Source organism: Ruditapes philippinarum, unplaced genomic scaffold (genome assembly GCF_026571515.1).
Source record: "Ruditapes philippinarum isolate M1 unplaced genomic scaffold, ASM2657151v2 ctg5841_1_1_1_1, whole genome shotgun sequence".
NCBI classification, from domain to species: Eukaryota; Metazoa; Mollusca; class Bivalvia; order Venerida; family Veneridae; genus Ruditapes; species Ruditapes philippinarum.
Genome location: NW_026857032.1, coordinates 60,036 through 73,366, shown reverse-complemented (window position 1 = coordinate 73,366; position 13,331 = coordinate 60,036). Strand labels below are relative to the sequence as shown.

Below are 13,331 nucleotides of genomic sequence, written 5' to 3'. Positions count from 1 at the left end.
GGAATGTATTCATTATTCAAAAAATTAAATTTATTGACGGATGCTATGCGATTTCATGTCACAGTTTTCAGAAAAGTATCATCAACATTTATTGCTTTCACATACAGTCACAGAAAACGTAAATACCGTGATGTCATAGAACCCGTGATGTAATAGGAACTGGGTTTATACTGTCATATGACCATAGTTATCTCTTTTTGCCTAATTAACGATAAGCGTTTATTTTACACAAAATCTGAAAAAATCTGGGCGTGATCCTGACAAATTCGAAGCCACAATCACTTGGTTGAGATTTTGACATTATAATCTTATTTCCATCAAGGACACCTTAGCATTTATTTGCGGACAAATGTTGCTCGTTAATGATTTATGAGATCTCGTGAAATTTGTTTCAGTAACATTGTGTCACCTACCGCTAATGGCCGCGTCCATGACTTGAAAGGTACTTGTAAATGTTTCGATGATAATAAACATACACCCAGTTACATGTACTAATAATAATGGTGCATATTTTTCTTATGCAGCTCTGGTACTTTTCCCGTTATGCTTGCAGGCATTTGAGCCACAATTTTACCGCATATTTACATCATAATATTGCTGCATTAAAACATTTCTGCAAGCATACAGTAATGAAGATGTACAAGAGCTTCAAAAGACCCTCTCAAAATGAATAGTCATGATTAAGTTTTAGACAAGGCTAAGGCTCGTTGGTCTAGGGGTATGATTCTCGCTTCGGGTGCGAGAGGTCCCGGGTTCAATTCCCGGACGAACCCAACTTTTTTGGTATTCGTATGCATCAATAATATGAAACTTAAATACATTAATAAGAAATAAAAATATCATCATAATAAGATCACTTTTAAATTGAATTTAGTTTAATATTATTTATATTTAAGGTTTTTGTTAATTTTTATATTATTAAATTTAACTCAAAGTCATAAACGTATATTAAATATCCAAAACTCATAATTATATATGTGAGGTCAATTAACTGGCCGTCAACCACTTGCAAAACAGTCATCTATATTTTGTAATTTATATAACTGTTTTTTCCTCTTTTATATTAAATAAATGTCACAGCACATACGTGTATAAACAATAAATAGGTAGAAATCACACTTTACTTTATCATAACATAATAATATAGATATTAATATCACACTTTACTTTATCATAACATAATAATATAGATATTAATTTCTCAAATCACTGAAAATTTGGTTGAATATCAAAACTAATATAAACCTGATTAATTCTCATATCTAAGCACTATTTAAGTTTACATTTAGCAACGTATGTTAGATTTGTGTGGTGGCGGTGGTGGTACCATAGCAAATGAGGATTAACCGAGGCGTGGTTATTGCTAGTTGAAAACTTTACCCAATACCCACGTCGACGCCCTAACACATGGGTGGTGTGCGCAATTAATATTATGAACTTTCCAACGGAACTGACACAATAAACGAGTAAATGAAAGTAAAGTACGAGGGGGATATAAGCTGTCTATTTCTACTCGTATACAAATGATTAGTCAAATCTTTCAAAACATCCACTTGGTATAGTTTGTGTTGACAGGAATGATATGGTTAGCACTCTGGTTCAGAATGTACGTTATATGCCTAAAAGAAATGGTAAACTGAGTAAAGCTTACAAATCCTTTACGCGAAATAGGCCAGGGAAGGGAGGAGTAATTGCGGAAACGGAATTTCAGGTAATTGGTAAGTGGGACGATTTCGAAAGAGTTCGTAGTTCCACGTGGAGAGAAAATGAAGCTGTAAGTAGAGTGATTAAGAGCAATGCACATGTATTAAAGAATAAGCAAGTTCAAGTATTGTCTGATAATAAAAATGTTAAATCCATTTTATTAAACGGAAGTAAAATTCCAAGTATTCAAAAAACGGCATTAGATTTAGACATTTTTTGTGAAAATGAAAGTATTGTTTTATGTCCGGAATGGATTCCTCGGGAACATAATGAGCTTGCAGATTATCTGAGTCGCTGTAAAGATCATGTGGTGCAAGATAAAGGATATTGTTGGGACGTGCTAAAGTTCACTAAGGTACGTGCAAGTGTTTAGTCTATCTTTCGAAATACATGTAGATGACGTATTCCCCCAAAACATTGAGTCTTTGTTTGAAATGACTAAAACATTAAATTTAATACGATAGTATCAATTTAAAAAAAAAATAAAATGAGATTAATCATTGACACTCTTGTATAAAATTGAATGCAATGCTACAAGCAAAAAACATTTTGAATGCTGTTAAAGATAGACAATAAGATTCTTTTTTAAAAACCTAATTTAAATTCGTGTAAGCACTTTAATTGCGCTAGAGAAAATCTGTTTCTTATGACATTAATTTACAAACTCATGATTGTGAGCAATGGGCTTGAATGCGGTTCGTAAGTAAGCAACTTGGTCAATTAAACATACACATCTATGCATTGCTTTTTGTCAAATAAATTATTAAGATTTAGTTGTAGCTTGCTGGTCTTCATTATAAAGCAATTTAGTTTTTTTACAACTATTTTCCCATACTGCTTGACTTTGTCCCACAAACACGTCATTCTTTACATTTTGAAATTATTGTCATATTCTGCAACAGATATGCCGATAGACAGCATCAAAATTATACTTTATCAAATCCTCTGAAAACAAGAAATTCAAGTTAATCAATATATACCAAACATGATATATTTGCCCTTGGCACGGTTTCTTGGTAGAAAATTCTTCTTTAATTCAATGATTTCAGAATAATTGTCAATCTAAAGAATTTCTAGTATGAGATTAAACACAACGTTTCTCAGGATATTATTTGCGCTGACAAAATAATAGGATTACGAAACTTCTAAAATAGAAACATAATATAATTTTCCCTGAATTATTTATTGGTCTATTGTATTTTAAGGATTAAGTGTTGATACGAGTGAGCAGTGACTGTGGCATCGGGAGATATAGTAATTTAATTACAATATTGTAAAAGCAAGGTTTTCGAATTGATATCCCCGGCGAATGATTCAAATCACTCAATTGCAGCTTTTGTATTTTGTACAATTTTCAATGTTATTTACAATAACACTCAATTTGTATAATACACAAAAATATGAGCAAATCAAATATGTATAAAAGGGAAAGGTCACTGTGAGTTTTTCATAAAACAAAAAATAGGTAGATTAGGACAACAGTATAGATTTATGTTTGTAAGCTGATATATCATATTTATAAATCTAGTTTTTAGTTTTCGTTCTACCTTATTAAAAAATGTTTAGTACCGTTTGATCGAAAAAAAAGTAATCTAGTTGCGTAAACCGTGGGAAATCATTGACCACACGACACAAATAGTATAATCAAATGTAGAGTTATGTATCTTTATGTACTAAATCACTTTTAAATGATATTTTAATGTTGGTAATAAAATACAATTTCAGATGTATGCCCCCTCTATCAATCTATGAAGTTTCAAGTTACTTTATCAAATGCTTTTTTGTTTTGATCCTAAAACAAATTAATGAGAAAAATTACAAATGACACTAACGCAATATTAACTACAACATCATATAAAAGAGAGAATGGTTAAAAAAAACGTGCACTTTGTTATATATGTTTGGGATAACTATTTAATTTGAATGTTTAATATTTGCAACTGATAATTACAAGGGGAACAACCAAAAATAATATTTGGATGGACACCTTTCTGTCGTTATCGCCACTGACTCTTGAACTTTGTAACATACACTTCAGGTCAATTCCTTTTAAAACATTGAAGTGTGCGAGTTTGATATTTAAAAAAATCAAATCATTTAATTAAATATATTTTTGTCTCTTCATGTTCATCAGCAAACACTAATGTTTATGAACGAGCTTATATATCCATGGATATTCAGCTTATCTTGATGTTGATGAACCATATTATTGACGCTTCTTTACTTTTATAGATGTTGAACAAATAAATGATAGTTCTTACTGTTAATGAACACATAAACTTGTACCCACAGGGTTAATACAATTTTATATGAACATTTCTTTGAAGAAGAAAGTATTTATTAACTTAAAACATACCAACTAATTATGCTGATGACCAAAGGTTCGAATACGTACTTATACCATCTTTTAGAGTTAAAGCACAGCAGCTTTAAAGCGCCCTTCAGCTTTTCTAGATGTTAGATATGTTATTTTTAGATAAATCTATTCATATAATTGTCAAATCAAAAGAATTAAGATGGAAAATAAAAATTGCCGTCGATAAAATACATAAACAATAAGGAAACCACTTGATACTCCTAATGTCTGCTGTGTACGAGTATATGTACATTATATATTAAAGCGACCGATTCTTTCCCCGATCTTCTATTTTCAGAAACGAGTGTCACTTGTGCTCTGTAAGTATAGGTTTAAGTTTATTAGAATAAATTGGTCAGGCGCGGCGCAAATCCTGTGTTATTTATGTACAGATTCGACTTATACTTGAATAATTCAGATTTATTTTAAAAGGATGTGAAGGAACTTTTATACAACATGACCGCATAAACTAATTAGTGAACTAATCTCCCTTATTCAAAAAAATTCTGCACGTCAAAAATTTACCTTCCTGATGAAAAGATGGAGATCTTATATTTTAAGACATCATAATTAATATTGTTCTTTAATTTCCTTGTCATTTTCTATGATTTGCTAAATTTTTTAATTATTTAAATTGTCACATCCTCCATTCTTTGCTCATGTGCACTGTCCTGTTTTTGTTTAGTGTCCTGTTGAGCTCCTTGAGGGATGCATTCATTTTATGCCTCCGTTCCTTCTTTATCTTGTTTTTTTATATTATATCCACTGTGTCCGAATTGTCTTATAAAAACAGCATATGAATTCAATCATACATTAAAGAACTGATTTTAATTCCAACCCGCAAACATGTAAGATGACAAAATATTGTCTGCTTTAAATGTAAAGAATAGGGATAAAATGATATTATGTCTTTAGAAATAGAAGTACATTGTAAACGCAAAAGAGCTATGTATGCTTTAAGCGTTTCTGTATATTACAAATAGGTATATTTTATAGGCTAAATTTATCTCAAAACCCCTGATTTAGTTGACAAATCACAATTAACATTAATTGACCAATTATGGTCTCAATTTTAGATAGTGTTTTTATAGGAGTATGTGAGAATAATAAATTCCAATCTTTGTCACAGTGGCATATTAAGCACGCGCCATCTTCTTTATTGTCCATTTAGAGGGAAATCTGTAATGATTCCCAATTATGCGATTATTTTGTTTCTGACGTAACCATGTCTGGGAGGTTTCAAATTATTTTTGTTATTGAACATACAATGTATGATAATTTATAAGTAGACCATAACTATTTTGCGCATAAATAATGTGTAATTACAACTGTGTCAAGCCTTGAACCCTCTCATTGTGCATGTATTATAATATTTATAAAGAAATTAGATATATTGACAAAATACAAAGACTCTAATTCCAACTTCATAGGCACTTTTAAGCAATGCTCCTTGTTGCTCATGACTAGTTTAGTAACATACCATCTGCGTTATTGACTCATTGCAATTTGTGATGTAAAACAGACAGATTTCATAACTTCCCGATGGAAAAGTGTCAAACATTTTAAAACAGATTATTTTGTATACAGACCTAAGTGTCATGTGTATGATTTAAATGAGTCTTATTTTACGTCTGTTATTGTGAATTACTAGCTTTTTCAGGGAAAACAATAATATGTACGCTTGAGAATAAGTATTATATTTATATGGCAGATATATCTTTATGACACAAGTACTTAGATAATTTTCATGTGTCAAAAATCCATTTGCTATTTCAGTTAGACTTTGTCGTCTATGATTGATGGTGGCTATTTTAAATACATTAAAGTGTGTCCTTGGTAAAAGTGCAAACATTTTATTTTGTTTTTCTTTCAGTACAAAATCCAGTCTAAAATGACTAAAATATCAACTTGGGTGATAGAACTATTTTCTACATTATTTTTGGCTGTACTTCATTCGTATCATCGTAATATAACAATCATTGACCATATGGAAATAAATAATGTAGTTTATTCGTTAATATTTTAGATAACGATCCTGTTTAAATTGTTTAAAACATGTCGTTCTGATAGTGTTTGATTCATTATTCTAAAAAAGAAGAAATAGTATAAATGAATATAATTATCTTTCACAGTAGTTTCCCTTTTATAATAATTATCTTTTTTGTAGCTTGTTTGACGATCTAAATATCATACCTGGAGGAAAAGAGTATTACAAACGTATCATATTAAAACGTGTGATGAATTACAATTTTTGTCTCCTAGGTTAAAGGTTTTCTCCTGCGGTACGGTCAATTTGTGGATTTCTGGGATATTCACAATTTCTTAAAGAAATGAAAAGGTAAAACATTTGAACATAGCACACAATGTATTGATTTTTTCTAAATAACCCTTTTCGTGCTTTTTTCTCTTGAAAATTCTTCTTTCTTTACTTTTATTACATTCGGTGTTTTCTATTTAAATAATGCGTAAAAATACAAGTCCATGGTTAAGTAATGCAATGCTCTCTTTCCTTAAAAATAGATTCGGTAATCATTGTCTGCTACATAGAAAATAAATGTAAAAATATTTTTACATTACGCGTTTTATCAATTTTAACAAAAAAAATGACATCCATTAAGTCACTTTTCAAGTATTAAAAAAATCATGTAAAGTGAGGACGCCACTTTTCAAATAAGTAGAAGATGCACGGAAAAAGAAGATACAAATTGACAAGTAAGTAAAGGAAGCCAGAAAAGTGACGAAACAAAAAGTCTTAAAGTAAAAGGATATAATTGGTGACCACATTAAAATGTGTAGACATGCTTCGAAGTACAAAGAAAAAAAACGTAATATAAAGGTATGTACAGCTATGATTTCTCAATGCACATGGCATCGCATATTACAATTATGTACAATGATTCAAATTTGAATATACTGTACAATGTGTACAATATGTGCATAGTTATATAATGTTGCCTAATTAATGATAATCTCTGAGCTGACTTAAAATATGACGGGACTTGGGCGTGATCCTGACAAATTTGAACCAACATTCCTTTGTTTGAGATTAAGACATAATACTCAATATTTTTATCAAGCGTAGTTAAACATTCTTTTTGGATCAGTATAGCACATTTTGATACAGTTATGTAATTGTATAGAACAAAGTTCTGTTTGATGAACATTTATACCGTTGTTTATTATTCCTAAAACATTTAAATGCAAGTTAATATTTTGAGAAAACACGATGCGTGATCACGCGGAATTTGTTGACATTGTATCACCGCTAATTTCGATATATCTTTAAATATTTGAATAATTAACATATACCGTATACCATGTTACAGGCAAATATTTGTCAATTCCAATGGTTCTTATTTTCTATGTAGCTCTTGTGCTTTTCCCGATGTGCTTGCAGAAATTTGTGACACAATTTTACCGTATATTTTCATCAAAATATTACTAATTTTGATAAACGGGTAAAGTGCAAAAGCTACATAAGAAAAACGAATTGTCATAATTAAGTTTCACATACAAGGCTCGTTGGTCTAGGGGTATGATTCTCGCTTCGGGTGCGAGAGGTCCCGGGTTCAATTCCCGGACGAGCCCAACTTTTGTTCCCCTTTTATTTATTAATAACCTAAGGAATAAAAAAACTCCTCAAATTTTATATCACTATCAATTTACTTTTAGTTTTATATTATCTATATTTAATTTATTATTAGTTTTTCATTACATTTATCAGATATCCAAAACTCAGAATTACGGGCTGTTAAGTCAACTAAATAACTCGGTTACAATTTCTTACAGACACACAATTATTTAGTAAATAATATAGCTTTTTTCCCTCTTAAATATTAAATAAAAATTGCATAGTTTTATCAATATAGTATATTCCCAAACAGCTCGTATAATATGCTTGATACACATTGTCTGCATTGTATTGGGGTTTTTTTTGTATATAAAATTTGCAAAAACAAAAATACACTCGAGAATGAGCTTTCTTTGAAAAAAAAAAAAGTTTCAATAAAGCATACATGTACAAACAATAAATAGATAGAAATCACACTTTCCTTTATCATAACTTAAGACTAAAAATATTTCTGAAATCAGTGAAACTTTGGTTGAATATTCATTAATAAATGTGAGAGGAGCGTTCAAAGACAAAACAACTTTTAAAATCAAATGGGTCTTTCCCGCAAAAAGGGATTTAAAAGCGGAACATCTCGCACACAAAGTTAAGCTAAAGTTATGAGCCATTTATGTTTCACATACTCGTATTAACGCTGAAAATTCCAATAATTGAATTGTTTCAATAAAAACAGGATAATCTTAATACTCAGAAGTGTTGAGAACCAAATCTCAAACCAAGTCCCTGGAACTGACTGTTTAATAGTTTTGTGTTAGCAGTTATAAACTTGATTTTGTTGCATTTCATTTAACCGTCAATGCATAAACGACTGGGTCGCTAAGCAACATGAAACAAAGGGACGTAATATAATTTGATTAAAACATGCTAAACATTCCAGGACTTGTCCCAACATGTAGATGGGGAATGTATATTATCTCATTTTAATTCATTCTAAGATATGTTCTTGTTCTATAAAACTAACTGATACCGGAATAATTGTCATATTTAAGCACAATATTAAATTTACGTTTAGCAACGTATGCTAACTTTGCGCAGTGGCGTTATATAGCCAAAAAGGTTTATCCGAGTTTTTGTTATTGCTAGTTGAAAACTATACCCTATACCCCGCGCCAACGCCCTGAAACATGGGCGACGAGCGCAATTTAGGAACTTTCCTACGGGAACTAACGCAAAAAAAACCCCAAAAAACAGTTAATGAAAATACGAGGAGAGAGGCGGGCTATGTATGTCCAAATCACAGTAAGTATTTAGCTATTACGTAATGTTTTAAATTATGAATATATTAAAATTGTATACTGAATTTTATCATTGATATTTTTTTATTAAATAAAGAATTAGCTTTTACTTAATGCTTTAATTTTGTATATAATTTATAACTTCTTATTGCCAAGGTTTTACTTTGTGATAGAAATTGCCTGCAAATCTGCTTGCTACTATACTACTATACTCCTGTGTTGTTTTCTTTTGGCTGTTTTTTTTTTCTTTTTTCTTTTTTTTTCAAATGCAAGCAACAATTAATATCATTTTAACCTTGTAATGTAATAAAGTGGCTGCAGGATAAGCAAGAAGGAATTTCTAACAATTATTTTAAGAAGTTTGTGTACAAATGTGTAAAAGTCAGTAATGCCAAGTAGCCTCTTACAATTCTGTTTAAATTAGAGTGGCTATGTGCGATGTATATGTTAAACTTTTATGTATTCATGTTATGAATTCTACAACGAAAAGGACTTAAAGGACTTAAAGCTGCACAACTCCAAATGACGCAAAATATTTTTTTTTTAAATATTGTGAAAAATGCACTAAACTTTTAAGAAAGGTAAAAACATTCAAGATCCAAGTTATATTTTACATGTTATGTGCGGTTTAACACTGATTTTGCAGTATTTTATCACCATATTTCAGTAAGGGCTGTTTTTGCATATGTTGAGCACTTTTTGGTAATTTTCGTGGATTGTAAGTGCCGATTGCAATATGGAAATTACTTCATTTGTTCATCTCATATTATTATACTTTTAAATACATTTCCAAATTTTTTATGAAAATTAACATGAATCTGGAGACGTGCTACTTTAAATAAAGTATTAAAACTGATTGGTCAAAAAATCTACTTGGTATGGCTTTTTTGCGGGTGGTATAAAAAGCACTTTGAATACAAAATGAGGAGACCTCCCATGAAATTTTTGATATTTACTTGAACCTGAAATCATAAAGTGCAAGATCAATTATGTTACGCTTCAACTCTTTGTCACTTATACCTGCAAGTGTTAAGTCTCACTATTGATATCATATTCCCCCAAACTGTGACTATAAGTAAAATGACTAAAACAGCATTGTTTATCATCTAGCATTTACTTGATCATATCATATTCCATTGTCACTCTTGTGTCAAATTTAATGCAATGCAGCAGGCAAAGACCAATTTTGATTATGTGGGAAGCTGTTAAAGATAAACATATTCAGATTCTTTGTTAAAACTAATTCGAATTTGTGTAAACACTGCACGTAATACACCAGAGAAAATCTGTTTGCAATGACATTTATTTAAAACTCACGATTGTAAGAAATAGACATACACATCTATGCATTGCTTTTCTTGTCAAATGAATCATTAATGTTTAGTTGTGGCTGGTTTTGATTACAAAGCAATTTAGTTTTTTACAACTATTTTCCCATACAGCATCGGCTTTGTCCTATTAACATGTCATTCTTTACAGTTAGAAATTATTATCATATTCTGCAACAGATTTGCCGACGGACAGTATCAAAATAGTACTTTATCAAATCCTCTGAAAACAGGAACTTCAAGTTAGTCAATATGATACCAAACATGATATTTTTGCCCTTGGCACGGTTTCTAGGTGTAGAATTCTTCTTTAATTCAATGTTTTCAGAATATTTGTCAATCTAAATAATTTCTAGTATGAGATTAAACACCACGTTTCTCAGGATATTATTTGCACTGACAAAATAATAGGATTACGAAACTTCTAAAATAGAAACATAATATAATTTTCCCTGAATTATTTATTGGTCTATTGTAATTCAAGGATTAAGTGTTGATACGAGTGAGCAGTGAATGTGGCATCGGGAGATACAGTAATTTTATTACAATATTGTAAAAGGAAGGTTGTCGAATTGATATCCCCCGGCGAATGATTCAAAACACTTAACTGCAGCTTTTGTATTTTGTACCACAGGACATAAATATTAATTCAAATGTAGAGTTACTATTTTATGTACTAAATCACTTTTAGGTGACATTTTAATGTTGATAATAAAATACAATTTCAGATTTATCCTCCCCTCATGATGTTTCGAGTTACTTTATCTAAAAATTATGCTCTTTTTTGTTTTGATAATAAATAAAATTAATGTGAGAATTTACAATTGACAATAACGCAGTAACTCCAAAATCATATAAAAGAGAGTAATGATTAAAACAACAACGTGCACCTCGTTAATGGTAAAGTCTGATTTTATTGACCTGTCAATTATGAATACATTATAGGACTCATTTAAATATTCGATCTCACTTCGGTTTGGTCCGTGTAGTTTACGAGAATTAATGTGGAGTATTTTAGTCATGGATTGAAAGTCACGCCAGCTTAATGCGAAGGTTTTCGTTAATTCACAATAGCACAGTCGGCTAAGAGAATGCCTGGTAATTGAGAGGTCTCTCGAACCTTACTGTTGTCATTGTTTTAGTACTCTTTATTGTTGCAGTATATTTTAATGGAACAGATTTGTAGTGTGTTTTACGGCATTGAAAAGATATTTATTGATTTTAATCCGTTTTAATTTTAAACATGAATTCTTAAAACATGTTATTAAAAAAGAGTATAGATATATCAAAATTAAGTAAAACATAATAAATCAAAACGAACAACATAAAATAATCATATATAGCTTCAATAATATTGAATGTATTAATAAGAAGAAAAAAACTGGACCAACGCAGTCTCGAACTTAAAACACGCGTGGCACTTATATTATAAACTCGTGCTTTACCCTATTGCGCTATAACGCTGATTACACTTAGTTTAGAGATACAAATTAAATTAAATTCCATCGTACAGCGTACATCGCACGGAACTTACCGAAATTCTACCGAAGATTTATATACTGTGTGCATCGACCGTGTAATAAGTATGTAATTGTCAGGTTAATAAAACCAAACAATATACATATTTATTTCGAATATTTAATATTTGCAACTGAAAATAACAAGGGGAACAACTCATAATAATATTTTGATAGATATATTTCTGTTGTTATCGCCACTGATTTTTGAACATGTTGGACAAACAATTCTGATCCATTACTTTAAAAATATTTAAGTAGTGCCCACGTTCAAAATGACAGAATATACATTTTTTATTAATAGTCATGTCTGTTGTGAAAATTAGTAGATAGGTATCACAATTAAAATACACATGATCAATTGTATGGTGACTGATTTCTGCCATTTCCAATTCGTGTCTTCGTGTCTTCGCCCCTCGAAAGTCAATGCGAAGACATGATAATATGCTCACTTATCGTGATCCTAGATATGTGAAGGCGCCAACACGAAGACACGATATATTTTAGACGAAATAACGATATTTTCATAGGCGAAGACACAAGATCTTCTTCTGCAGAATTATTGTGTCGGCGGCTAGAAATCTTGGTATCGGCGCCCTATATTTGTCTTGTCGTCGCCTCAAACTACGAAAGGCGAAGACACGATAATTGGCCAATTTATCGTGTTTTCGAGTTTCGGGGCGAAGACACGACGACACAAAGACTCGATGTTGTTTGTTTTGGTTTTTTCAGGCCCCACATGGGGTAACCCCATTTATTCGCATCGTCACATAACCATTTATGGGTTTAAGCACATCCCATAGTGGTTTTACAATTATTTTTGTCATGCATAGGAACGGGTATACTAATGTAGTGAAAGAAAAGAAAAACCAACAATTACAAAAAAACATGAAAAGAAAATAACACAAAAACAACAACAATAAAATACAAAGAGACAAGGACGACACATGCATTCACACTCGCACTCATAACCGTATTTAAAAAAAATAATTTCAAAAGCATCAACATTTTATAAAATCTAATGCAAGCTATTTTGGCTTGAATATTTTCTTAATTACATAAACTCAAACAATACTTTTCAGTGTAGAAATAGGATTTTCTCTTAACATTTTAAATTGATGTTGATTCCAAGACAATTTCTATCTTCTTTTTATACTGTTTGAAAATATTTCATTTTCTCTTTCCACACAACCTAAGTTTTATCAAAATTAACATTAAGTTCCCGACAGTTGTGCAAAATCTGACAAGATTTCCAAAGATTTATTTCAAAACGCACTTTATCAATCTCAAGTTATTGTTGTGCCATCTCTGCAAAGTGTGACAATTTATGTTCTACATTGTTAATGTTTAATTAATTTAATATTCCTTTAATAATCTTGTCATTTCTTCAGTATAAAATACTTGTCGGCAGCCTCTACCTTTTTTGACAAAATGTGATAAAAACACATTCATATACAGCAGAAGTTGCACCTTTATATAAAATATCAAACCATTTTTGTTATAGATGTACCTAAGTTAAAAACAGTATTCTGTACAAATGACCAAGAGAGTGAATAAAAA

General features: G+C 30.6%; 4 non-coding genes across 4 annotated transcripts; all 4 read left to right on the top strand.

The window, feature by feature from the left end:
- Window positions 1-701: 701 nt before the first annotated feature.
- On the top strand, window positions 702-773 carry Trnap-cgg (transfer RNA proline (anticodon CGG)). Its single transcript has one exon. It is a non-coding gene; the product is annotated as a tRNA-Pro (tRNA).
- A 529-nt stretch (window positions 774-1,302) lies between these two features.
- Window positions 1,303-1,450, top strand: LOC132748534 (U4 spliceosomal RNA). The gene has a single exon (XR_009628280.1). It is a non-coding gene; the product is annotated as a U4 spliceosomal RNA (small nuclear RNA).
- Window positions 1,451-7,576: 6,126 nt separating this feature from the next.
- Window positions 7,577-7,648, top strand: Trnap-cgg (transfer RNA proline (anticodon CGG)). The gene has a single exon. It is a non-coding gene; the product is annotated as a tRNA-Pro (tRNA).
- A 1,066-nt stretch (window positions 7,649-8,714) lies between these two features.
- On the top strand, window positions 8,715-8,854 carry LOC132748532 (U4 spliceosomal RNA). The gene has a single exon (XR_009628278.1). It is a non-coding gene; the product is annotated as a U4 spliceosomal RNA (small nuclear RNA).
- The last annotated feature ends 4,477 nt before the right edge of the window (window positions 8,855-13,331 follow it).